The 25,839-nt window shown below is 37.2% G+C and overlaps 1 protein-coding gene across 9 annotated transcripts in view; it reads left to right on the top strand.

Annotated features, from left to right (window-relative positions):
• Positions 1-25,839, top strand: part of DLGAP1 (DLG associated protein 1) — an 843,036-nt gene that overhangs the window by 278,505 nt on the left and 538,692 nt on the right. For 6 of the 9 annotated variants that reach the window (XM_001915460.6, XM_070220815.1, XM_070220813.1 and 3 more), the window contains one exon: positions 19,249-19,355. The gene's annotated coding sequence lies outside the window, so the exon portion shown is untranslated. The remainder of the gene's footprint in view (positions 1-19,248; positions 19,356-25,839) is intronic. The other 3 variants (XM_070220811.1, XM_023647561.2, XM_070220814.1) reach the window with 1 other exon arrangement.

The raw sequence follows: 25,839 nt of genomic DNA, 5'->3' as shown, positions 1-25,839 counted from the left end.
TACTTATTTGCCATCTGTATATCCTCTTTGGTGAAATGTCTACTCAAGGCTTGTGCACATTTTCTTATTTAATTGTTTGTTTTATTACTGTTGAATTTGAGAGTTCTTTATTCTAGATACTAGTCCTTTGTTGGATATGTGATTTGCAAATATTTTCTCCTACTCTGTAGCTTTTCATCCTCTTGACATGGATGTTCACAGAGCAACAGATTTTAATTTTGATCAAGTCAATTTGTCAATTTTTTCCTTTATGGATCATACTTTTAGTGTGGAATCTGAAAACTCTGTTTAGTCCTAGATCCCAAAGAATTTTTTCTGTTCTTTTTCTGAAAGTTTTATAGTTTTACATTTTATGTTTGAGTTTATGATCCATGCTAAGTTAAATTTTATGTAAGGTGTGAGATTGAGGTTGAGGTTGATTTTTTTACCCATGGATGTCCAATTGCCCCAAACGCTATTTGTTGAAAGGCTAGCCCTTCCTCTGTTGAATTGCTTTAGCATCTTCATTAAAAACCAGTTGAGTATATTTGTGTGGGTCTGTTTTTGAATTCTTTATTCTGTTCCATAGAATTGTTTATACCTCCACCAATACCACACTGTCTTTACTGCAGGTATATATTAAGCCTTAATGTTAGTAGATTTCTAATTTTTATTCTTCTGTCACAATTATGTTAGTATTCCGGGATTTGTTGCTCTTCATATACATTTTAGAAAAAGCTTCTCTATGTCTATAAAAGACCTTGCCAAGATTTTGATAGGAATTGCATTAAGCCTGTAGATCAATTTGAGGAGAATTGACATCTTTACTATCTTGAGTCTTCCAATCCATGAATGTGTATCTCCATTTATTTTGATCTTCTTTGATATCTTCATCAATATTTTGTCATTTTCAACATGTAGATTCTGTACATGCTTTCTTCCTTTTTTTTTTTTTTCCTTTGCTGAGGAATATTTGCCCTGCGCTAACATCTGTGCCAATCTTCCTCTATTTTGTGTGTGGATCGCTGCCACAGCGTAGCTGCTGACAAGTGGTACAGGACTGAGCATGGGAACCAAACCCAGGACACTGAAGTGGAGCATGCCAGTTAACCACCAGGCTACGGGGCTGGCTCCTATAAATGCTTTCTTAATTGTTTACCTAAGTATTTCATTTTCTTTGCAGCAGTTTTAAACGGCATTGTGTTTTTAATTTGTTTCCACATGTTCATTGTTAGCATATAGAAATGTAATTGGTCTTTGTGTGTTGATGTTGTATCCTGCAAAATTGCCGAAATTACTTATTAGTTCTAGGAGATTTTTTGTAGATCACTTGGGACTTTCTATATAGACAATCATGCCATCTCCACATAGAGATAATTTTATTTCTTCTTTCCCAATCTTTATACTGTTTGTTTCTTTTTCCTGCCTTAATGGGGTGGCTAAAACTTCCAATACTATGTTTAATAAAGAGTGGTGAAAGCACACATCCTTGACATGTTCTAATCTCAGGGGAAAATATGATATTTAAGTATGTTATTAGCTGTAGATTTTTTTTCTAAATGCTCTTTATCAAGTTGAGGTAAATTCCCTCTAGTCTTAGCTTGCTAAGAGTCATCATAAATGTATGTTTGATTTTGTCAAATGTTTCTTCTGCATCAATTGATATGATCACGTGACATTTTTTCTTTAGCTTTTTCATAGTTTGGGCTACATCGACTGATTTTGGAATGTTGAACCAACCTTGAACAATTGGTCATGGAGTATAGTTCTGCTCATACATTGTTGGATTCAATTTACTAGTGTTTTGTTGAGGACTTTTACATTTAAGTTCATGGGGGGAATTGGTTTGTAGTTTTATTATTTTGTATTTTCTTTGTCTGGTTTTGGTATCATAAAATGAGTTGGGAATTGTTCCTTCCTCTTCTTTCTTCTGGAAAAGATTCTGAAGATTGGTAAATTCTTTAAATGTTTGGTATAATTCTCCAGTGAAACCATCTGGGTTTGGAGATTTCTTTCTCAGTAGTTTTAAATTATGAATTTAATTTCTTTGATAGTTACAGGGCTATTCAAATTATCTATCATATCTTGGTTGAGTTTTGGTAGTTTATGGTTTTTGAGGAATTGCTCCCTTTCTTCTAAGATGTCAAATTTTTGACCATAAAGTTTTTTGTAATGCTCCCTTATTATGTTATAACAGTTGCAGGATCTATCATGATATCCCTTATTTCATTTCTGAAATTGCTGATGTGCATTTTCTTTCATTTTATTTTTGTCAGTCTTGTTAAAGCTTTATCAATTTTGTTTATTTTTCCAAAAACAGCAGATTTCTATTTCACTGACTTCATTGCTGCTTTGGGTTTATTTTGGTCATTCTTTTCCAGCATCTTGCAGTAGGAACTTAGACTATTGATTTGAGCCCTTTCCTCATTTCTAATGCTATAAATTTCTCCGCACTGCCTCAACTGCACCCTATGTATTTTGAGTTTATTTTCCCTTCAGTCCGTGTATTTTATAAAATTTTCTTTAAGACCTGCTTTTTGGACTAATGGATTATTGAGAGGTCTGTGGTATAATATCTACATATGTAGAAATTTTCTCGTTAGCTTTCTGTTACCAATTTCTAGTTTGATTCCGTCATGGTCACAGAACACATTATGTATGATTTTAATACTTTCTTTTGGTTGAGGTTTGTTTTTTGGCTGAGGATCTGGTCTATTTTGGTGAAGTTCCATGGGTGTTTGGAAAAAATGTGTACTCTTCTGTTGTTGGGTGTCATGTTCCGCATTTGTTGATTAGATTCTGTGAGTTGATTGGTGTTGTTCAGATCTTCTATATCTTTGCTGAATTTCTGTCTAGTAGTTCTGTCCATTTTTAAGAATAGGGTGTTGAAGTCCCAACTATAATTGTGGATTTTTCTATTTCTCTTTGCAGCTCTGTCAGTTTCTATTTCCTGCATGTTGACGCTCCATTTGTTATGTACACATTTAGGATTAGGATTATTATGTCTTCCTACCCTATCGATCCTCATATCATTGTGTTAAGTCCCTCTTTTCTCTAGTAATTTTCCTTGTTCTGAAGACTTCTTTATCTATCAGTATAACCACATCTATTTTTTTAAATTAATTTCTGTGTGGTCTATTTGTTTCTGTTTGAAACAAATAGAATTTTCTGAATTTCAAGTCAGTTTCTTGTAAACTTCATATAGTTGAGTCATATTTTCATTCACTCTGTCAATTTTTATCTTTTAATTGGCGTATTTAGACTGTTTATATTTAAGGTAATTATTGAAATATTAGTGCATACGTTGGCCATTTCATTATATGTTTTCTGCTTGTTTCTTCTGGTTCTTGTTCTTCTCTTTCTCTTTTCTTGCCTTTCTGTGTGTTACTTGAACAGTTTTTAGGAGTCCATCTTAATTTACTTATAATGTTTTTTTTTTATTTTGGTAAAATATACATAACATAAATTTACCATTTTAACCATTTTTGAGTATATATAATTCAGTGGCATCGAGTACATCCACACTGATGTACAACTATCAGCACTATTATCTCCAGAACTTTTTCATCATCCCAAACTGAAACTCTGTGTCCATTAAACAATTACTCCATCCCGCCTGCTCCCTGCCCCGGGGAACCACTATTCTGCTTTCTTTCTCTATGAATTTGCTTATTCTGGGAACCTCGTATACGTGGAATCATGCAATATTTGTTGGTTTGTGTCTGGCTTATTTCACTTAATATAATGTCTTCTAAGTTTATCCATGTTATAGCACGCATCAGCATTTCATAAGGCTGAATAAATATTCCATTGTACACATATACGACATTTTGTTTATTCATTCATCTGTCAGTGGACATTTGGGTTGTTTCTACCTTTTGGCTATTGTGAATAATGGTGCTGTGAACATGGATGTGCAAATTTCTGTTTGAGTCCCTACGCTCAATTCTTTTGGATATGTACCAGAAGTGGAATTTTTTTTTTTAAAGATTTTATTTTTTCCTTTTTCTCCCCAAAGCCCCCCAGTACATAGTTGTGCATTCTTCGTTGTGGGTCCTTCTAGTTGTGGCATGTGGGACGCTGCCTCAGCATGGTTTGATGAGCAGTGCCATGTCGGCGCCCAGGATTCGAACCAACGAAACACTGGGCCGCCTGCAGCAGAGCGCGCAAACCTAACCGCTCGGCCACGGGGCCAGCCCCCAGAAGTGGAATTTTGCTGGATCATACAGTAATTCTGTTTAGTTTTTTGAGGAAGTGCCATACTGTTTTCTACAGCAGCTGAACTATCTTATTTTACTTCCAGCTTTATTGAGATACGATTGACATGTAACATGGTGTAAATTTAAGGTGTACAATATGTTGATTTGATACATTTATATACTACAAAATGATTACCACCATAGAGTTAGCTTATACCTCCATCACGTCACATGGTTAGCATTTGTTTTTTGTGATGAGTACATTTAAGATCTACTCTCTTAGCAGCTTTCAATTATGCGTTATAGTATTGTTAACTATAATAACCATGCTGTAAATTAGATCCCCAGAACCTATTCATCTTATAACTGGAAATTTGTACTCTTTGACTGACATCTCCCGATTTCCTCCACCCTGCCAGTCCCTAGTAACCACCAATCTACTTTCTGTTTCTATGAGTTCATTTTTTTAGATTCCACGTATAAGTGGTACCATGCAGTATTTGTCTTTCTCTGTCTGACTTATTTCACTTATTTCTGTCTGATGTATGTCACATTCAAAGCATAATGTCCTCAAGGTCCATTCATGTGAGTTCGTTTCTTTTAATTCCACAGATAAGTGAGATCATACGGTATTTGTCTTTCTGTCTGATTTCATTTAGCATAATGCCCTCAAGGTTTATTTGTGTTGTTGAAAATGGTAGGATTTCCTTCTTTCTTATGGCAGAATAATATTCCATTGTATCTATATACACACCTTCTTTATCAATTCATGAATTAGCAAACACTTAGCTTATTTCCATATTTTGGCTATTGTGGATAATGCTGCAATGAACTATGGAAGGGCAGGTATGATTTCATTTCTTTGGATATATACCCAGACGTGGGATTGCCAGATCATATGTAAATTCTATGTTTAATTTTTTGAGGAACCTCCGTACTGTTTTCCATACTAACTGCACCAATTTACATTTCCACCAACAGTGCACAAGGGTTCTCTTTTCTCCTCATCCTCACCAACACTTGTTATTTCTTGTATTTTTAATGATTGCCATTCTAACAGGTGTGAGGTGATATCTCTTTGTAGTTTTCATTTGCATTTCTCTGATAATTAGTGATGTTGAGCACCTTTTCATGTACATGTTGGCCATTTGTATGTCTGCTCAGTTCCTCTGTCCATTTTTAGTTCGATTGTTTTTTTGCTGTTGAATCCCACCAATAATGCACAATAGTTCCAATTTCTCCACATCATCAACATTTGTTATTTTCCGTTTTGTTTTTTTATAATGGCCAACCTAATGGATGTGAAGTGATATCTCACTGTGGTTTTGATTTGCATTTCTTTAATAATTAGTATTGCTGATCATCTTTTCATGTGCTTATTGGCCATTTGTATATATTCTTTGGAGAAATGTCTACTCAAATCCTTTGCCCATTTTTTAATTGGATTGTTTTTTTTTTGTCATTGTCGTTGAGTTGTGGGAGTTCTCTTCACGTTCTGGATATTAATCCCTTATCCGATATATGATTTGAAAACTTTTTCTCTATGGTAGTTTTGAGTATGTCTCTTTGCATAGTTTTCACAGTGGTTGCTCTGGGTATTACATATGTGACTTATCACAGTCTACTGGTACGAACAGTTTACCACTTTTAAGTATGGAAACCTCACTCCGTTTATGTCTCTTTACCTTCCACACTTATAGATATCATTATCTTGAGTGTTAGATTGCATTCTAACTTTTTCCAATCATCAAATATGATTTATGAAGCTCATAAGTAAAAGTATTGTGTATGCCTGTCTTTCTGCTATTTTCCTTGTTGCTTTCTTTCGTATGCTCCAAGGTTCTTTCTTTTATCATTTCCTTTCTCTTTAAAGAACTTCCTTTAGCTGGCCTTTAAGGTTAGGTTTACTACTGACAAACTCTTTTAATTTTTCTTTGTATAAGAATATCTTAATTTCCTCTTCCTTCCTGAAAGATAGTTTTTCTGAATATAGAATTCACAATTAACAGTTCTTTTCTTTCATCATTTGAAAAATGTTTTGCTCCTTCTTTCTGACCTTCATGGTTCCAAATGAGAAATCTGCTGTTATTCAAATTGGTGTTGCCTTATAGAAATGCTTATTTCTCTCTGGCTGACTTCAGATATTTTCTTTGTCTTTCATTTTTCAAAAATTTAATTATAACGTGTCTTGGTGCATATTTCTTTGAGTGCATATTCCTTTTTGGAGTTTTCTCAGCTCTTTAAACCTGTGAATATGTTATTTTACCAAATTTGGGAAGTGTTCAGCCACAATTTCTTTGAATATTCTTTGAGGCCCACTCTCTTTCTCCTCTCCTTCTGGGACTCTGAAGAAATGAAGGTTGAATCTTTTATTATTGTCCTATACACCCCTAAAGTTTCTATTCATTTTTGAGATATTCCAGTTTCTCCCTGTGTTCAGGTTGTGTGATTTCAATTGATCTGTCCTCTGTCTTCACTCTTCTTTTGAGTCTATCCACCAAGTTGTTTTCTTTTATTATTATTTCTGTTATTGTATTTTTAGTTCTATTAATTTACATTTGATTCTTTTTTGTAATTTCTATTTCTTTGCTAAAAGTTTCTATATTTTCATATGTTCAAAAAGAATTTGTAATTGATTGTTGAAACAGTTATATGATGGTTGTTTAAAATCATTCTCAGATAATTCAGCCATCTGACTCATTTCAATCTTGACATCAGTTGATTGTCCTTTCTCATTTAAGTTGTGATTTTTCTTGATGTTTGGTACAACAGGTGGTTTTTGATTATATCCTGGACAATTTGTCTTAAGTTAGGAGACCTTGGGTGCTATTCAAATCTTTTATTGTAGTAGGTGGTCACACCATTTAAGTGTAGGATGCAAGTTGTGGCCTACTTTTGTGGGCTGTGATTCCAATGGCAGTTTAGTTTTCAATGTCTTTCCATTGTTGGTTTGTCTGCTGGGTTAATTTGGTGCTGCTGGGGGTTTCACTGGCCCTGCTGGTGCTACCTGAGGGAGCTGAATGGGATGTTGACAGCCAGGCCTCTGGGTGCCTCTCAGTGAGAGAGGAGTGTCTTGGGTCTGCAGGGACAAAGAGGATTTCTGGGCTGGACCAGTTGTTAGGTATTAGAGTTTTAATGAAGAGAAACTTGCAAAACAGTATCTGAAAAAAAGATACTAAATTGGAAAGAAGTGTACAGAAAAAGGACACAGAAAAGTGCTGAACACAAAATGAGTGCCTTTCACAGCATTTTGTAGCATTGGCCCTACCCACTTTCCATCATGCTGGGGGTAAAGAAAATAAAAAGAGGCTCCCTTTCTTCCTATTCGCTGCTTTTGCCTCTAGAATAGATTATGTCACCTAATTACCATAAAAATTAGCATTAGTGCCCTGTGTTTTAGCCAACGTTTTATTGTGACGGCATGGACAATGGGAAGTATATGCACGATTTACTTCTACTGAATCTGCTGCCCAATGTAACCATGAGGGAACCAAAGAAATTGAGTTACAACAAACTGCATTATTTGGGTCCTCTACGGTTGACAGTGTGCTTTCACATAGATTAGCTAACCTTGCCCCATGAAACGTGTTTTCCTCACTCTGTCTTCTAAAGGCACCATGAGGAATGCAGATCTGAATAATAAAAGGTAGTTCAACTAATTGCTAACCTTTTAGATTTTTCTCCAAGAGTTGCCATTCAGGATATTTTCTGAATGTGAATTCTTGAATATTTACCCCTGAAAAGTAGTGAATAAGGCACCCGTGGTAGATGAAAATACACTTCTGAATATTGGGTATATACCCGTTAGAAGGTACATCTTCAGTGGGTCAGCTCCGGTGCAAGTTTATGAATGAAGATGGTTATGGATTTGTAACAATAAGTTACATTTTGGCTTCTCTTGTCTTTCTATTATTGCTGGACTTTAGGTGAGATGTTTCAGTGGTCTCCCTCAGTGGCAGTCTTCAGGGAACATGGCAGTCTTCAGGGAACATGCTATCAGCCACATCTATGCAACATATTTATTAAGTAGGAGAGTCAGCCCGAAGCATTTAATATTTTGGAAGACACTAAAGCATAGTTTGTGATCAGCTCAAAATATATTATATTTTTTTAAGACCCTGTTTGTTGTAGATAATGGTGTGTATCGACGTTACAGAATATTATAATTAAAACGTAGGCTTATTAGTATAGTACTTTAAACTTCACTGCTTTTTATTTTCCATTATGAAATAAATAGCTTTAGGGTGGCTGTTTCTATTCAGACTAATAGCAGATGCAGCCAGCCTTTGTGACCAAAAGCTTAATTTTGTCACTTCATTATAAAAATTATTGGCAATAAGAGGTTGTATACTGGTCTACAGGCAAATTTACATTTTATTATTGTTATTTCTCTGACACTGGAAAAGTTGACGCAAAATAAGGTATGCCTCATTTAAAAAGACTTTAAATAAATCAATTTCAGAAAATTTCACTGAGGCTTTGGGATTTCAGATTATTCGCTTAATTATAGTTGTAATTCTCAGCAGCTGTAGAGAATGATTTTTGATTGTTGCAGAGTAAAAGATAATTTTTAAATGTTATAGAATTTGCTTAAAGAAGTTTAATTTGGGGGGCAACGTTCTCCTCTAAGCTACGTGATTCATACTTCATCCTGAAGCTCCTTGAGAGCAGCAACCCTATCTTCTGCATCTCTCCCTTGTTACCACAGAACCCACACTACCCCTGTTTCTGTGCAATGACTGGGCTTTGATTATATGTACAAAATAGTAGATAGAATAATAAGCTTTTCTGTCTATGAGGCATTATAGCTTTGAATCATCCATATTTCAAGCCAGTGTCTCTTAAACAATGACTTTTTTTCTTTTTTTTACCAGTGATTAAATTCAAAGTAACTTAAATTCACATAGCATTTTATAATTTAAAAATTCAGTACAATTTACCATTGCAGTGGAAGGTTGTAAAGCTACATGAGGGCAGAAATTTTTCTTTTTTGTTTACCACCCTGTTCCCAACACCTAGAATAGTGTCTTGTACATCGTAACCACTCAATATTTGTTGAATGTGTAAATATGCTTTTTAAGACCCTGTGAAAAATAGCCAGTATAGGCTGCCTTTGTTGTATTGGATGGAGACCTCAGACTTAGTGTCAGGAAGTCTGAATTATTGCTTCAGCTCTGCTACTAATTTGCTGTGTGATCTCAGATATGCCACCTGATCTCTCTGTGTCTTTCTTATCTGTGAAAGGAAGAAATTAGATTTGATGACTGATAAATTGAGTCCACCTTTGAAACTGCGTAATCCATGGATTGAAGATCAGTAACATGCACTTGGGAAGTGGCTGGCTGCAAACAAAGTGACAGTTTGTGACCATAGAACCAGTGTTGCCAACTGGCATATCCGCGTTGGGACTAAGACTTTGGTCTCCAGCTACTAAAAATTTGGCTCTAACAATTGAACTGATCATCAACTTGATAAAAAAAATAGTAATAATAAAGCTTTTCTATACTTTGGCATGGGAAATTGATTTTTAAGAATAAGGAAAACTGAATCTGACAGAGAAGAGTGAAATGTAACATAATGATAAAAAGAACTAGATTTAAATCCTAGCTCCAAAAATTTCTAATTGAGACTCTTGCCAAGGAATTTGATCATTATGCTTCAATTTTGGCATCTGTTAAATGGAATAATGATAATATCTCAATGAAATAATTTATTTAAAGTTCCTGGGACACGGTAAGCTTTGAAAGCCTTACAGCCAAGCTGATATAAAGCAATTAGATAGATGGATGAAAATGAGTTCATGAGAAATAAATCTGTATGTTTGGCTTGTGGCAAACACTGACGTGAAAGAGCGGCTGAGCGCATGGCTGAGAGCAGACCGTCTGCCTAGGTCTGTCTCGTGGCACCTCTACTGAGCAGCTGTGATAAGTCGGTCAGTTTCTTAATGTCTCTGCATCTCAGTGTCCCCATCTGTAAAATGGTGATAATAATAGCACCTACCTCACGGGGTTATTGTGAATTTTAGGTGAAGCAATCCATTTAACGTGCTTAGAACAATGCCTGGCATGTAGTAAGCACTCAACAAATGTAGCTCTTTTTGTTATATTCCATTAAGTTCATCCAGAGGGAGAAAAATTGAAAGAGATATGAAAGATTGTCAGCCCAGTGAACGAGGAGAAAGCAATGGGAATTCAGCAGGGCAAAATAGATCATGATAGTCCAGTGGAGTTTTGTGTTTTTTCTGTTTTTAGGAAACTACTTGTAAACATATTCAACCTTGAGATTTTAGGAAAGACAGGCCGTGCAAACGCAAGACAATTGAGAATTCCGAGTTAAGTCACTGGCAATAAATATCAGAGTCTCCAGTTTATTTGTGGGTGATGAACCTTCTTTTTAAACCAGAAATCTGCCCTAAGGAGAAGGTCTTTTAGCCTTCTGTCACATGGATTAAAAGGTATTGCTAAGTAGTGCTGTAGAAGTTGTGAATCGATTATCAATCTTTTTGTAACAGGGCAACAGCTGTGATAGCACACTGAGTCACTGCACACCTTCTGTTCTCCAGGGAGCCCAGGGGGCAGTACCTTACAATTTCAGCACAGACAGTCCGTTAGCTGGACTCCTTGTTTTGTTTTGGGGGGCAAAATTGTGCTCTGAGACTATCTTTGCCAATATTTATTTAACACAGTTTCAGTGTGGGATTTATAACAGTTTCACAAGACAGTAGCATACAAGAGAATTCTCTTAATAAGCCAATAAAGAAATAACAACATACTCCAAACCAACGATGCATTAATCACACTGTTGTTCCAGGCAAGGGGAGACGAAAGGAATAAAGTCCAAATTTAGTTCAAAGTGTACTTTTTTATATGAAGAGGTACTCAGAAAGATGGCTTGACCAACTAAGAGCTGACTTCCAGCAGCCAACGCAAAGTAAAAGTCCCTTGTTGCTAGGGCATGTTGCTAGGGGACGATGGCACCGGGGCTGGTGAGGAGGCTGATCTCCTTCATGGGGCCACCGCGCAGTTTGTCATCACTACCAATAAGGGAGTTGCCCATACCAAGGTAGGCGCCAATGCCCCAAGGTCTTCGGACAGTTTATTTCTGTCAGCAAAGAGTGCCTTGCCCAGACCAAAATTCTCAGATATTCTCACACACTCTGGGTATTTACAGTCTAAATGTCCCCTTGCCACAGCTGCTTCTCCATGTGTTCTTATTGACAAGCCCCCAGCGGGGCACCTCAACAGCTGGGCTACTGAGTTCTTATCAACAACAGATGAGATGATGACATCCTGACGCAACTTACTTCATTCTTACATTGAAACAACAACTTTTTTTTGTCTTTGCCCATAAACAAGTAGATTAAAACAACTTCACTTAAATCATACACAGGTGGAGTTGAAAGCATGTCAAACCAATAGACAACACTCCTGAAGCTGCAGAGCTGCCACAGACAGACTGAGCTCTAAGGACTGGAAGGAAAGAACACAGGTCAAATAAAGAAAGACAATAAAATGGAGGCTAAGTTTCCAAGTAGCGCTCCACACTTTAAAGTGCGTTTCTTTTTGGTGAGCTTTAAAAAGACATGAAATAAGCCTAGATATTTCATGATTGTGAAGCCCTTTTCAGTTGCTTAGAAAAATGTTGATTTATGTCTGAGCACACATTACTTCATTTTTCAAAAATTATGTACAGTTGTTCAGAAATAGGCTACAACCCATTCTTTCAAGTGGTTTGGAGTAAAGGGCCTTCTCAACAAAGAGTGGTAGGATTTTTCCTTCCTTAGAAGCACTGTTTCTTAGACATTACGGTCATTTAGACTTAACCAGTAAGTGCTTCTTTAAAATGTAAATATTCCTCAAAAGTGTCAAGTATCTCCATTTTTCACATCTTAAAGTAAATCACTTTTATCACTGACTTTTCTCTCTTCTCCAACTGAGGGTTTGACCTTGAAGGCAGTGGAGCTTCAAATGGAAGATTAAAATGAAATTAAAGTAGAAAGTAAATCAACAACTGAGGGATGTCTCAGGTGGGTTGGCTCCAATTAGGAACTTTGGTCAGGTGTCCAAGTAGTGATTTGGGAAAGAAGGAAAAGACATTAGGAGGTTCGAGATTAGATTAATTTAGTTTGCAGTTATACTAGATTTTCAGAAGTAGGTGGTCCGTTTCCAAAATTCTATAAACAGTACTTAAACTCTAAGTTCCTAATGCTCGAAGTGCTTGCTAGATTCTGTGACAGTTCATTACAACAGGGTGAATGTTAACGACTACATAATTAGCAGGGCCCAGGGCAAAAGGAAAATGCAGGCCCCTGGTTCAAAAAGCAGGACAAAAGACTTGTTAAATGTATTAAAATACATAACTGTTTCCTTTCTTCCACCGTCTGCCTCTCAACTTGTCTCAGTGTTTTTATTTGCTATTTAATGTTCCAAGTAAAGAAAAACAGAAGTTTATATTATTAACATGAATTTTACCATTCATCTTTATATTGTGCAATGCAAATATAAGCATGCAGAATCACCAAAATTACACAATTTGTATTTAATGGATCATACTTATGCACTTGCCAGAACAGTGCAAACTACACAAAAGTTACTCTACGGCTTTTATTTCACTTCTTGACACATGCACATTTGACCAACACCCTTTCTCTTTGGCTTCCTGGTGAGTAAGAAGGACTGCAAGAAAAAGATCCATGGACTGCCCTTTTTCTTTCTATGTCATCGTTTTTGGCATAAGTAGTGGGCTAATACGGGCTAATACAGGTGGGGAAATGCAAAAAATAAAAGATATGATAGGGTTTCTTGGTCATCTGTGTTTCTTACAACACTATTCCCTTCTCATTATGTATGAAGCAACTTCTAGTTCCAGTGGAAAGCATGACCTCTTGGCACTGTCGGCTTCCCCACTTACTCAGTCACAGACATAGCATACTTAACCTTGCTCTCCCGCTGAATCCCTCTAAACTCCCAGGAATCGCGGGTCCACCAGAATTCACCATTGCACACACTGTATGTGGAGGAGGCAGTACGGAATGGCTGGGGACATCATATTGTGCAGATACCCACTGCTCACCCACATGCTGGTGTATCCCATTGGACTTCACCTGTAAAACACTGGTTCAAGAGTAAAAGCGTTAAACAAAGCACAGGGTTGTGCTGAGCATGAAGCCCTCTGCAGCTGCCCAGGTTGCACACCCATGCAACCATCCCTGTCTTGAAATTTCTTATACAAATGAGGAATCAGTTAGCAAAGTGGTTGGCAAAGGAAGTGGAAACTGGCTAGTCTTCCTTTTTTTTCTGCCATCTGATGCTGTCTCAGATGTTTGGGAAGTCACAGAATAAATGCAGATATCATTCTGAAACTGATTCTTACCCCAAGACCTGCAGGGGTGAGGGGATCAGGAGGCAGATAATGTAACGTTGTCTTCGAACACAATGTTTTATAGATAATAAAATTTGAGTAAGATTTTAGGGTAAAACATGAGGTTCAAAGAAATGATGCTGCTTATTAGGTTAAAGAGGTAATTGGGTGAAAAAACTTAAGAGAAACTATTTGAGTGGAAAGACAGCTACACTGAGAGTTAGGAGGCATCGGGTCTAGTCCTGGATTTACTCTTGGCCAGCTGTGACCTCAGACAAGCCGTTTCATCACTCTAGTCCTCATTAACCTCATCTATAAAACAGAGTTCAAACTTAGATAGTTTCTAGTTTAAAATTTGTCGAGTTGAAAGGGCATTTATAAATCAAGAAACCAATTTTAAAGATATAATTGTAGACTTTAGAGAATTCTTTCCAGAATATCCTGAGCTCCCAGCTGTGCCTTCAAGCAAATATGCTTCCTCAGCTATACACTGGCATTGATTTATCTATAGTTTGAATGATCGTCTTTCCCACGTTTCTGCATCTCTTTTATCCAGAAGGACTATTGATCATTGCTAAAAATCAAGGGAGATTTAAGAGAAGTTGAATGACTTTTTAGATCCATAGATTTATTTCAGTTCTGTTTTCATTTCTTCTTTAGATCTTTCAGCTTGTGCCCAAACCAAAATTTACCTTGTTACCTGAAAGTTCTTTTTCATGACTTATTGAGTACGATTATTAATATTTTATCAGGAGATTATTTTGGCTAAGTTTTAAAAAGGGCTCCCAAAATGTAAAGTCTTACATTTATTATTATGTCTTGTGAAAAAATTGATTTTTTTTCACAGACAAATAGACTTAATCTTACGATAGTGTCAGTAGAGAAAGAGAAATATATGTTTAAAAATACAGGCAGGAAACCGAAGGGAATTAAAATTGTTGGGTTCCTCTTATGTGCCAGTATGTGCTTTACATGGTTTATTTTGATTAACTCTTACATCATCATCTGTGTAGGTAAAATTAAGAATACCACCAGTTACCAATGCTAGACCAGAAAGTCTTCTGGAAACTTTTAATGCAAAGTCCAGCCCAGACTTCTCTCCCACATTCCAGTATTATATCTCCAACCACTTACGTGACAAGCCCACTTGGCACTGACGTCTCAAAATCAATATGGCCAAACTGAGCTCATCATCTTTCCCCTGTGGCTGCTCTAACCACAGCCTTTCTCATGTCAACTGATGGCAAGTGCACTCTTCCAGCTGCTTAGACTAGAAACTTGGGGTCATTCTTGTCTCCCTCTTATTAACCCTCTCCACCCAATCCATCAGGAGATCCTGTTGACTCTCACTTCAAAATAAGCCCAGCCTGGATCTTACCTCCCCTCATCAGCACCATCTGAGTCTGAGCCAATATCGCCTCTCTCCAAGAAGGCAAGCCTTCCACTTGCCTCCATCCTGACCTCTCCTATGGTCTATTCCCAACCAGCAGTCAGGGTGAGCCTGTTGAAACATAAGCCATGTCAATTCCGAGCTCAAACGCCTGTGATGGCCCCCATCTCACTCTCGGAGTAAAACCCAAAAAGCCTTGAGCCACTTTGATCCATCCCTCCTCCCTCCATCTACCCTCACCGCCCCATCATTTTCACTTCTACTCATCTCCTCCTTCCTCGCTTCACTCCATCCCCACTGACTACCTTGCGATTTCAAGAACAACCAGGCATATGCCCCCTTAGGACCTTATTAACCCTGGTAATTCCCCGTGCCTGGAACATTCTTCTCTTCATGTGACTGACTCTCTCACATCTTTCAAGTTTTTGGTCACATCTCACTTTCTTAGTGAGGTCCCTCACATCCCCACATCCTCCAACCCATACTCTTCTGATCCTCCTTAACTTGGTCTATTTTTCCCACATCTATAGCTTGTTTCACTTTCTAAAATACTGTGTACTTTATTCCTTCATCATGTTTATTGTTTATTTTCTGTTTACTCATCTTCATTAAAATGACATGTTCACTGATTATTCCAAGCGCCCAGCATAATATTTGGCATATGATAGATGCTCAATAAATCTTTGTGGAATGGTGGAATGAATGAATGAATGCTTTCATTCGTTCCTCATACTAACTTGACTAAGGCAGGTTTTATTGCCTCCATTTTACAAATGAGAAAATTAAAACTCGAAGGAGCTAGTTACCTTTCAGAAGTCAGAAATCTTGTCAGAGGCACGGCTGAGATTAAAAGAGTCTCCCTGATCTGGACCATTTGCACTTTGTCACACTGCAAAACATGTACTCTATAAAAATATAGGTATTCCATAAAATGTGATGCATTTATAGTTTCTATTCCCCTTTCTCCACACTCTCAGCCAGTATTTTTTTTTAATGAACCTCTTAAAATACTGTAACTAAAGTGACTGGCTTATAGAGTACCTCACATAAAATGAATGATATGAGGTGTACTGGTTCAGACTCTTGCTGCAGAATCATAGTAACAAACCAACTTGAGCTACTGTAAGCAAAAAAATTAACTTAAAAATAAATAATTTAAAAAAATTTGGGGGGCGGGCTGGCCCCGTGGCCGAGTGGTTAAGTTCGTGCACTCTGCTTCGGCGGCCCGGGGTTTCACCAGTTGGATCCTGGGTGCGAACATGGCACTGCTCATCAGGCCATGTTGAGGCAGCATCCTGCATGCCACAACTGGAAGGACCCACCACTAAAATATACAACTATGTACTGGGGGGATTTGGGGAGAAAAAGCAGAAAAAAAATTTTTTTAAGTAGAATTTGTCGTAAGGATATAGGAGCTCAGGGAAGCCACAGGAAAAAATTAAAAAGTGAGAGCAGGAAGCAGGTGAGTTTAGAGAGTTCTTACTCTACCTTCTATGCATCTCTTTCAATCTCCTTTCTCGAAACACAGTTACAAATATTCACTCCCTCTGCCTGTAAGGGACAGGGAGACCAAACTCCATCCATAACTCTTTCAACTAAATGAGACTGCAGTCTCCTGGTCCCAAATTACAAGTCCTGCTTGGGTGAAGTACCTCTCCCAGTCCGATCAAGGTTGGCCAGGGATGAAGACTCCATGGCAAACAGCTGATAGAGGACACATTTGAAGATTGGGGAATGCGGAGTTCTGGGAAGGTCCTAGAGAAAGGGGCTTGAGCAGACACCCCAGAAGTAGCTGACTCTAGAAGAACCCAGTGGAATAGTGGAAAGCAAGTATTGAATCAAACAGCTTAAGTTCAAATTCCTGTGGGTTTTTTTCCATTTTTTTTAGCTTTCTTTTGTTCTTGTTCTTTCTCAGGTGTAGGTACTGAATATTTGTTACTTGGTGATAGGAAAGAGCAGGAAGGAAAAATGAAAGAGGAACTCGGGGTAAGGAAAAGGAAAAAAATCAGGAATTCTGCATTCTAATCTCAGTTCTATCACCATGGGGGAAATGCCTGGGGCAAATCAATTCCCTCGTCTCAGTTTCCTCTTCTGTATATTAAGGAGATTAGCCAAGAATCGGTAGGTTTCCCAGCCTGCTTGATCAGGAGAATGAACTTGGGCACATTTTCACAATGCAGATTACCCTGCCTATTATTGTTTTATAGATCAGAATATCCATGAATATTCTGATTTAATAGATTTTGCATGAAATTCTATAATTTGTATTTTTCAGCAGCTTTCTAGACTATTGTGGTGATCAACCATATTTGGGAACCACTAGACTAGATGACATTTAAAACATTACCAGTGTTTAAAATATTTCTTTACATAACTATTACCTAATTTAGGAAACACTGCAATTGTAATAAAATTGATTTCTTATTGTATATTTGGGTGTCTTTTTCAGAAATTGCATAATCTTTCCATTTGTTTCTATAGACAATTAAGAACAATGTCTAATACAAAATAGATTCTCAATAAATATTTATGAAGGACTAAATGGCCAGTTCTGTAGGTTTTAAAAATAATCAATTTTTCGTTATCTCCTTGAGTAACCTATTCCTCATATATGTAGGAGAAAAATTCCTTTCAGAGTTTAGCTGGTTTTGTGGAATATTAAGAATATTTAATAGAATAATTGTATATAAACCAGGGCTTGTAATTGTAATTGTACCTGATAGCTTTTGGTAATGGAATCTCATTTTTGTCCTTTATAACATGGATAAATGAGATGTATGTGACAATATAATGTTCCCAGCGTGTTTTAAGTGCGATGAAAATACATGGTATTGTTATTGTTGTGCTTGCGTTTTACCACCCACAGCATTCTAATACTTAACCTGTCAGCTTTGCTGGTCTCAAAATATTGCTCGAACAAGTTCTGCAGAGAATTGAGCGCTGAACTTTTTGAATGTCAGTGTTCTTTTTGGAAACAAATACATTGTTAGGGGTTTCTCAAGGCAGAGATTCTGGGATGTTGTTCTGCCTCTGTGTCTATTAGCTGAATAAAATTGGGCAAGCCTCATCACCTCTCCTGGCCTCTAATTCCTCTTCTATTTTTTTTTTTAAATATTTCCCGTCTCTCTTTTTGTTTTTTTCTTAAGATTTTATTTTTCCGTCTTCTCCTCAAAGCCCCCCAGTACATAGTTGTATATATCTTTTACTTATGGGTCCTTCTGGTTGTGCTATGTGGGACGCCGCCTCAGCATGGCCTGATGAGTGGTGCCATGTCCACGCCCAGGATCCAAACCGGCAAAACCCCAGGCCGCTGAAGCAGAACGCGAGAACCCAATCACTCAGCCACGGGGCTGGCCCCTCTAATTCCTCTTCTGTAAAATGATTTCTCCATTCATTCAGATGTTGTAATTCATATAAATAATTAGGAGGTACAAAAAATTATTCACACCAGTATTCGCAATTCTGAATATCATTACATCTCTGTTTAATACCTAGATTTACTGTTTTTCTCATTCCCACCTGACGCTATTTTAATATGCTACACAAGTCCACAAAATAATGCCATTTAAAAGAAAATAGAAGTAGAGCCCTGTTGATACCTACACTTTTCAACACCAGAACATTTTTGTGTGTGACACAAGTCCTTTTCTTTGTTACCTTTCAGAAAAGAAAATCAAAGCTCAGCATAAAGCATGTAATATAAAGAGAATAGGTACCTCTCCTCTTAGTCTGGGCCCAATTAGAAGTTCTATTTTATCCCTTTCTAGAGAAAGCATCACTAATAACTAGGGGTAATGGTTTGGCTTAGGCATCTGCAAGCCCCTGGTAGTACACTTGGGAAGATTGTGCTATGCTTGGGGTCCTCCTGGGATGTCAGAAGAGCTACCTGGAAAGAATGATATTTCTTACCCCTTCTTTTAGTCACAGCTGCTTACTTGCAATGTTGATAAAACAAATAATGCACAGGAAGTGAATACAATCTTTGTGTATAACATATCTTACAAAATCAAATGATTGATGCTGACAGTGTATTGCTTTTTGAAGAGGATATAAATGTTAATAGTAGAAAAGTAGGTTGTAGAATATCAAACCTGTTTATTATGAGGACTTTTTTATATGGTTGGTTTTATTTTCTGAAAAGCATAAAAATATGAAGAGTAGCATTGTGCAAGAACACTGCCATGTAAATTTCCTGTGAGGCTCTTCTCACATCACTGAATTTAATGGCTGCCAGAGTAGTTCTTATGAGATCTCCTTAAAGTATCTTTTTTGTTTCAGGCTAGTTATTGCATCTAATTATTGCATTTTGTTATGTTTCAGAACAGTTGAGCATCACATACCAAGAGTGACATCGGGTTAAATAAACTGCAAAGTTTGAATCTTTTCCTGCCTTAGAAGCAAGAAAAATGGAAAATTGATAATCAAAGGTAAAATTGTCTCCTTTCCCATTATAGCACATCCCTACAGCTTCCTCTTCTGCCATCCTATGTGAAACAGTTTCTCTTTTTTTTTTTTGATAGCATGGTATATTTGAGTATAAATATTTCTGGCTTGTAAGTCCCGACATATGAATAGGCTGCTGAGCTTACAATCAGTGATTTTTAACTCCCTAGTTGCCCATACAGAATCTGGACGAGATGTGTTTTGTACGTTTGATCTTCATTCTTGTTGTTAATCTAGAGTGGCACATCAGGCAAATACCACTTCCATTTCCATGACTATGGACCAAAATATTGTACTTTAGGTTAAACGTGGAGTTATGAAGGTGGATGACATAATATCAGCTTCTATGTTTTTCTTAGAATGTTGTACAAATGTTAATTTATTAGCACAGGCATGCTCAGTATCATCTGCATGTGCTCAGAAAGGCTTTCGAAACACTTGAGGTGAAGCTGTGATTGCCACTCCTTTCATTTCATTATGTAGTTTGGGGAAATGAAAAAAAGGGTCTTAATGACATACAAATCAGAAATCCTACATACATGGTGTCGGATCAGAAGGGGATTGATATTGCTGACTATTTCAGTAAACTATCATCTTGGTTTGGGTTGCTTGTCTGAGACAATGACCTGAACATGGTAGTTGACTGGGGAGCTGATCCCATGGATCCAGAGTTAAAGAGCAGGGAGAACGAATCAAGGAAGAAGCAAAGACTAAATAAGGGTGGGTGAAGGAGTCCACCACTGTGGACCAGGGAAACTGGATTCCTCTGGGACCTCAGAAAGGGTAGGGGCCACCTTCCAGAATTTCTACATAAAGGATGTGTGGCAAGAGATTTATCCACTGGCTTTTTCCCCTCGGTTGTGGATTGCTCCCAAGGGAATTAACTCCCCCACAATTCTGAGCTGCGTTACAGCACATGGGGCAGAAAGACACTCAGTTGTCACTTGAGGTAGACACTGTAAAGGTGGCGAGGAGAACCGAGTTGGCACAGAATGGTCTGTCTCTGTAGCTGTGGCTGAAATCAGAGATGGGCCAAGGGGATGCAGGGAACCAGAGGTGTCTGTTATAGTTCCTTTTATTGTATTTTAAATCATAAAATAAATCACATTTTCCTCCCAAATAAATATCCCCAGGAGAAAAATTCTTCTAATGTCTATTTTAAAGACATTAAAGAGTTACATCCAAATGTCATAGAACCAGAATGAACTCTGTTTCAAAACTAACTTCGTCAATAAATTGTCCGTGTTCAGAGTGAGAAGTGTGTGTTAGTCCACGTGTGCATTTGAGGCATTATATAATAAGGTTTTAAGTATGGCCAAAACATTGGAATAGAGATAATATAATAATATTTTACTATACCTATACTTATTATTCACTGTATATTGTTTTATATACAAGACGGTGTCTGTGGATACACAAAAATATAATTATTGTCTTTCCTAACTGGAAACAGTCTGGTTAGCAGTGTCATTATTTGTGTGAAAAACATGACAAATTATGCATGTCTGAGCATAATATTACATGGATGGTCAGTAGACAAAATGAATTTAACACACTGAAGTAAACCAGGGGTTTTTTTTGACATGAGAACATTAAACAGATTAAAATAAAGTCAGGTAAAGTCTTTGGTTTTATTGTGACCTAGAAGGTCATATGTTCACAGGAGGAATGTAATTCGTAAGCTCTATAAGGAGCTGCTATTAAAACAAACAAAGAATCATTTAAACATTAAAGGATGTGCATTCACATGCAAGGTCCTAGGAAGGGAAATGAAAATGCAGGGGAAAAGGAGAAAGGACAGCAGAGAGAGGTAGGGCAGGGAAACCAGAGCAGTGGTGGCAGATGGTGAGGCAGAATCAAACTATGGGATGCAGAGAATCCCATGAGAGTGGAGAGTGTCTCTTAGACCACATCCTGAACACAGATGTGAACTGGGTGAATGGTCCCAGTTAATTTGAGGCATGACAAATTCCTAAATCATCAAGGAAAGATTAAATGACTGTCTTCTCACCTAAAGAATGCAATCGCCTTTCTATGGTCTCATTTGGCTCCACAGTCTTCCTAAATAAAAATTCTGATCCTATCTGCTCTTCGCTCAGAAAATGTTCTCTGATTTACCAGTTCATCATTGTCCAAACTTCTTAACCAAACATTTAAAACCTGCTAGTCTAGGTTTTCAGACTTACTCCTTGACTTCCCTCACCAGTGGTCCAGACCATTGTCTAGTAATGAAAATTCTGTGATTTGTATCCAGTCCTCCAAGATAGATTGGCCTGGGACAAGGCCCAAGAATTTATGCTTCTAACAAATTCCCACATGATGCTGATGCTGTTGGTCCAGAGATGTTGCTTTGAGAACCACTATGTAAAACAAATGGTCCAGGCTGGCATTCTAATTTCTGCACTGCAGTTTGAGTCAAAGCCTGATTAAGGGCTCACTTGCCAACATCACCATTGTGAAAAGGTGCGCAGTTTAAGAACAGGGTCTGAGTCTTCTGGTCAGATATCATCTTAATATCATAAAATCTCCAACAGTAAGCTTTTTGATACATTTTATATCCCTTTCTGTGTTATAGACTTTGTAGGCCCGTAAGTATTTGTTGGATGGATGGTTGGATGGAAGGACAGACTGACAGATGGACAGATTTGGCAACCAAGGGTTGGTTTCAGCAAGAAACTTAATGCCTTACAGAGAAACTGCTCTGGCATACTGTTAGGGAAAGACTAATTTCCTTCACATGAAAACCTCCTTGTTGTATAAGACCATACTCGTATGTTACATTTTATTAGGTGGACTAACAATGTATTCAGACCCTGAGAGTCGGGGTATCAACAGTCTTGTGCTCCTTAATAAGCAGTCTTTCACAAAAGACTTTGCTATTTGACTGAGTACAACAGTGGAAATGTCATTTATATCAAGACAAATTGTACATTTTACTTTATAAAAGAGCCACTGGGTCTGTGAAACCGGGAAATCACATCTATTTAATAAATTCCTTTGCAAATGTCCCTTCCTTGAGTTTAAAGTTTGCAGCTGCAGCATAATTTGAATGTTTATTCACATTTAGGACAATTGTGCTTTCTGGTTTTTTGCTTTCTGGCATTCAAATGTGTCCGTGTATCAATGTTGCACATTTTCTCTCTGCATCTTTTATCTGCGTGCATCATCTCCTGATTGGCTTGGTAAATTTATCCTACTTTTCTTGCTAAAATAACTGTTCCTGCTGTCTGTTTTCTGCCTACTCTCTGATTTATTCCAGAAATTGGGCTCAATGCCTACTTTTAGAGCTCCGTGTGAAATTTGTTCTGTATGTTTTTAAACCAAGTTCCCAGTTATTTCTTTCTGTTATGTGTTCTGTAGTGGCATCAACTTCAAAATGCACCCTTGAAAAAGCCTATTATGATTTTGTATTAGCATAAATAGTAATATTGATAACATGAATCAATAATTTATTTTTAAAAATTTGTTTCATAATTCACTTTAAAAGTCTAAAATTAAATTTTTTGCCATGTTCCTTTTAAAGGAAAAGTCCTAGTTCCAACTTTGTTATTACCTTGATATATGTTCTTGGCTGAGTCCTTAGGCCTCGGTTACCTCCATTATAAAAGACAGGATTTAGGATAAATGTCTCCAGGGATGCATTCCAGTGCCTTATCGTGCAATCTCAAAATGCATATCATATGAAATGCTACTTAAAATCAGGCATGAAAGGATGAGTGAATCCATCAGTCAACTAATGGCACATATTTGACAGTAAAGTTGAAAGAGCAGAGTTTTGAGTACAGAAAAGTCTGAGTTCAAAACCTGGCTTTTTCACTATTAACAGTATGAGCTTGGAGAATTTACTGAACCACTCTGTGTACCTTAGTATCTTCATCTGTAAAATGGGGGTAGTGTTATTATTATGTGCAAGATTGCTTTAACAACTAGGGATAATCTAAAAACTATTTAGCACTTATATGTTAAATGTGTGTATCCCTAAAGCCCTATGCAGGCCCCTAAGCTGACCAGAGCCTAGACTATGGTTTCAGCAATTAATGGAGATTACGTTCTTCTTTTCCAATATAATGCTACAAGGCTTAGAAATTTTTATTTGTGACTCTAAAAGATGAACACAATTTGGAAAATGTATCCGTAATTTAGTCATCTGAAACTGGCAAGACTGATGGGAAAATTCAACATAGTTTTTCAGGCGGACAGGATATCTCCTTCTCTGCATTGCTAATAATTACACATAGCAAGCAAGGCCCTTTTCATCAAGAGTGACTCCTTCCCTGTCAAAGCATAAAGTTTTCAAATTGCCTTCTGTCCTCTGTCTTGTTATCTAGCCACAGTTTGGGCAGGAATTAAAGTAAAGATTCTTTAAGACGTAGGTTTAGTCTGAATAAATGTTCATGCACTCTTGATTTATATCTGATTCTGCTAAGTTCAAAGGTATTCCTTTTTTTTTCTTTCTTATACTCTAAAAATTATTTTAAGGGTCTGGCCTGGTGGCATAGTGGTTCAGTTCACACACTCAGCTGGGGCAGCCCAGGGTTTGCAGGTTCAGATCCCAGGCGCACACCTACACACTGCTCATCAAGCCTTGCTGTGATGGCGTCCCACATATAAAGTAGAGGAAGATTGGCACAGATGTTAGCTCAGGCCCAATCTTCCTCACAAAATATATATATATTTTTATAGCCAATTTGCCTGTTGCAACTTTATACCCAGAGGCAAAAGAAATCAAATTTTGATCAGTGGATGATTCATTTACTATAGGATTCAAGCAAATATTGAATATTTTTTTGGCTCTTTTTATGTGTTTTTGAGGTTGAATCGTCGCTTTGATATTGGTTAACCTCACTACTTTCCTAGCAGAAATTCAGAGCTGCCTACTTTATGGGAGTAGACCAATAAAGTTTTGGTGGAGTAGTTCATCAATCTTAACAGAGGATTTAATCCTGTTGTTTTTTTCTATTGCAATATTCTATAAATCCCCTGTAAGTTAATATTTTGAGATACAGCTTACTGTTTTACTCTTCTATACTTTTTATGTCAGAAATAACCTAGGAGCTAAGAACTACCGATGCTGTTTGAGTACCTTGATCATTTCAGACATCTGTAAGATAACTAAAATCTAATTGTGGAATGTTGTGTTTATTTGTCGTGTCTCAGAGACATGTCACTGTCAAGATGAAAATCATATTGATGAGGCTCTTTCAAGCCCTAGGAGATATATGTGTATGTAAACACACAGCACATACACAGTGCATGGTGGTGGCAGCGGTGGTGGTGATGGTGGCGATACTGTTTACTTAGACAACCTAGTCCTTCACAGTAGTGTAGTTATTTCTACATAGACCAATTATTACTGAAATTGGCATTTTCAATGAAATGACCTATTAAGTATTCTCTGAAAGAAACATAAATATTGCTTGTTGTATGATAAAATAATTTCTTTATAAAACAGAGTACAGTAGAGTTTATTACAACTCACATTTTTGCGTATTTGTTGACACTTGGGGAAAAATGAATACCCAAGGACAACACTTACTATGTGGTACAAAGATGAAGCTTGATGAGAATTATAAGAAAAAATAGAAAAGGAGGAAAGGCATGTTGGCCGAGTTTATTTCATTCTTGCTGTATTCTCATCATTTGCTAGAGATTTTCACCTAAAATATCATGTCTATTTAAAAGCTAAGTTTAGGGAGAAGATGATACCATTTTAAACAGCCAGGGTTAGTGTGGGATTTCTTTACTCTTCCAGTATAATCTGGGAATTATAAATCACATACTGTACAGATTTGACAAAATAACCGTAATGATGCACAATGTCTGTCTCTCTGGCACTTCAAATATTTGAGGCCTTTGTTGGTATTTATTTATGATGAAAAACAAACATGTATTAAATGCTTAGGTATGTGCCAGTGTGGGGGAGGCATAATTTTATATCTATCCTCTTAGGGTTTTTGGCTGGGCCTGAGAATTAAATTGACATGAGACAGATTAACAGGAGAGAAGCACTCAAATTTATTTAATATAAGTTTAACATGATGTGGTAGCCTTCATAAAGAAGTGAAGTCTCAAAGAAATGGCAAACCCAAATGCTTTTATACTAGGGTGAACAAAAAGAGGCAATTGTGGACACATAACTAAAATATATGGGGAGGCTAAAGGAAGATAAGGATTATTTTAACAAGATTTCTTTGTACAGAATTCTCTCCCCCTCCACTCCCCATCTCTGATGATAAGAATGTTTCTTTCCTCCCGGAACGTGGAGGACACCTTTCTCCTGCTTTTAGCTCCTGCTTTTGGGGAGCAAAGGGGACGTCAGAATGCAGAACACTCTTCTTATACCTGCTGTTTTTTTGTTTGTTTTAAATTTTAGTTTTTAACTTTTCCTTCTTCTCCCCAAAGCCCCCCAGTGCATAGTTGTTTGTTTTAGTCTGGGTCCTTCTAGTTGTGGCATGTAGGATGCCGCCT

Source organism: Equus caballus, chromosome 8, assembly GCF_041296265.1.
Source record: "Equus caballus isolate H_3958 breed thoroughbred chromosome 8, TB-T2T, whole genome shotgun sequence".
NCBI classification, from domain to species: Eukaryota; Metazoa; Chordata; class Mammalia; order Perissodactyla; family Equidae; genus Equus; species Equus caballus.
This window is presented reverse-complemented; position numbering and strand designations above follow the sequence as displayed.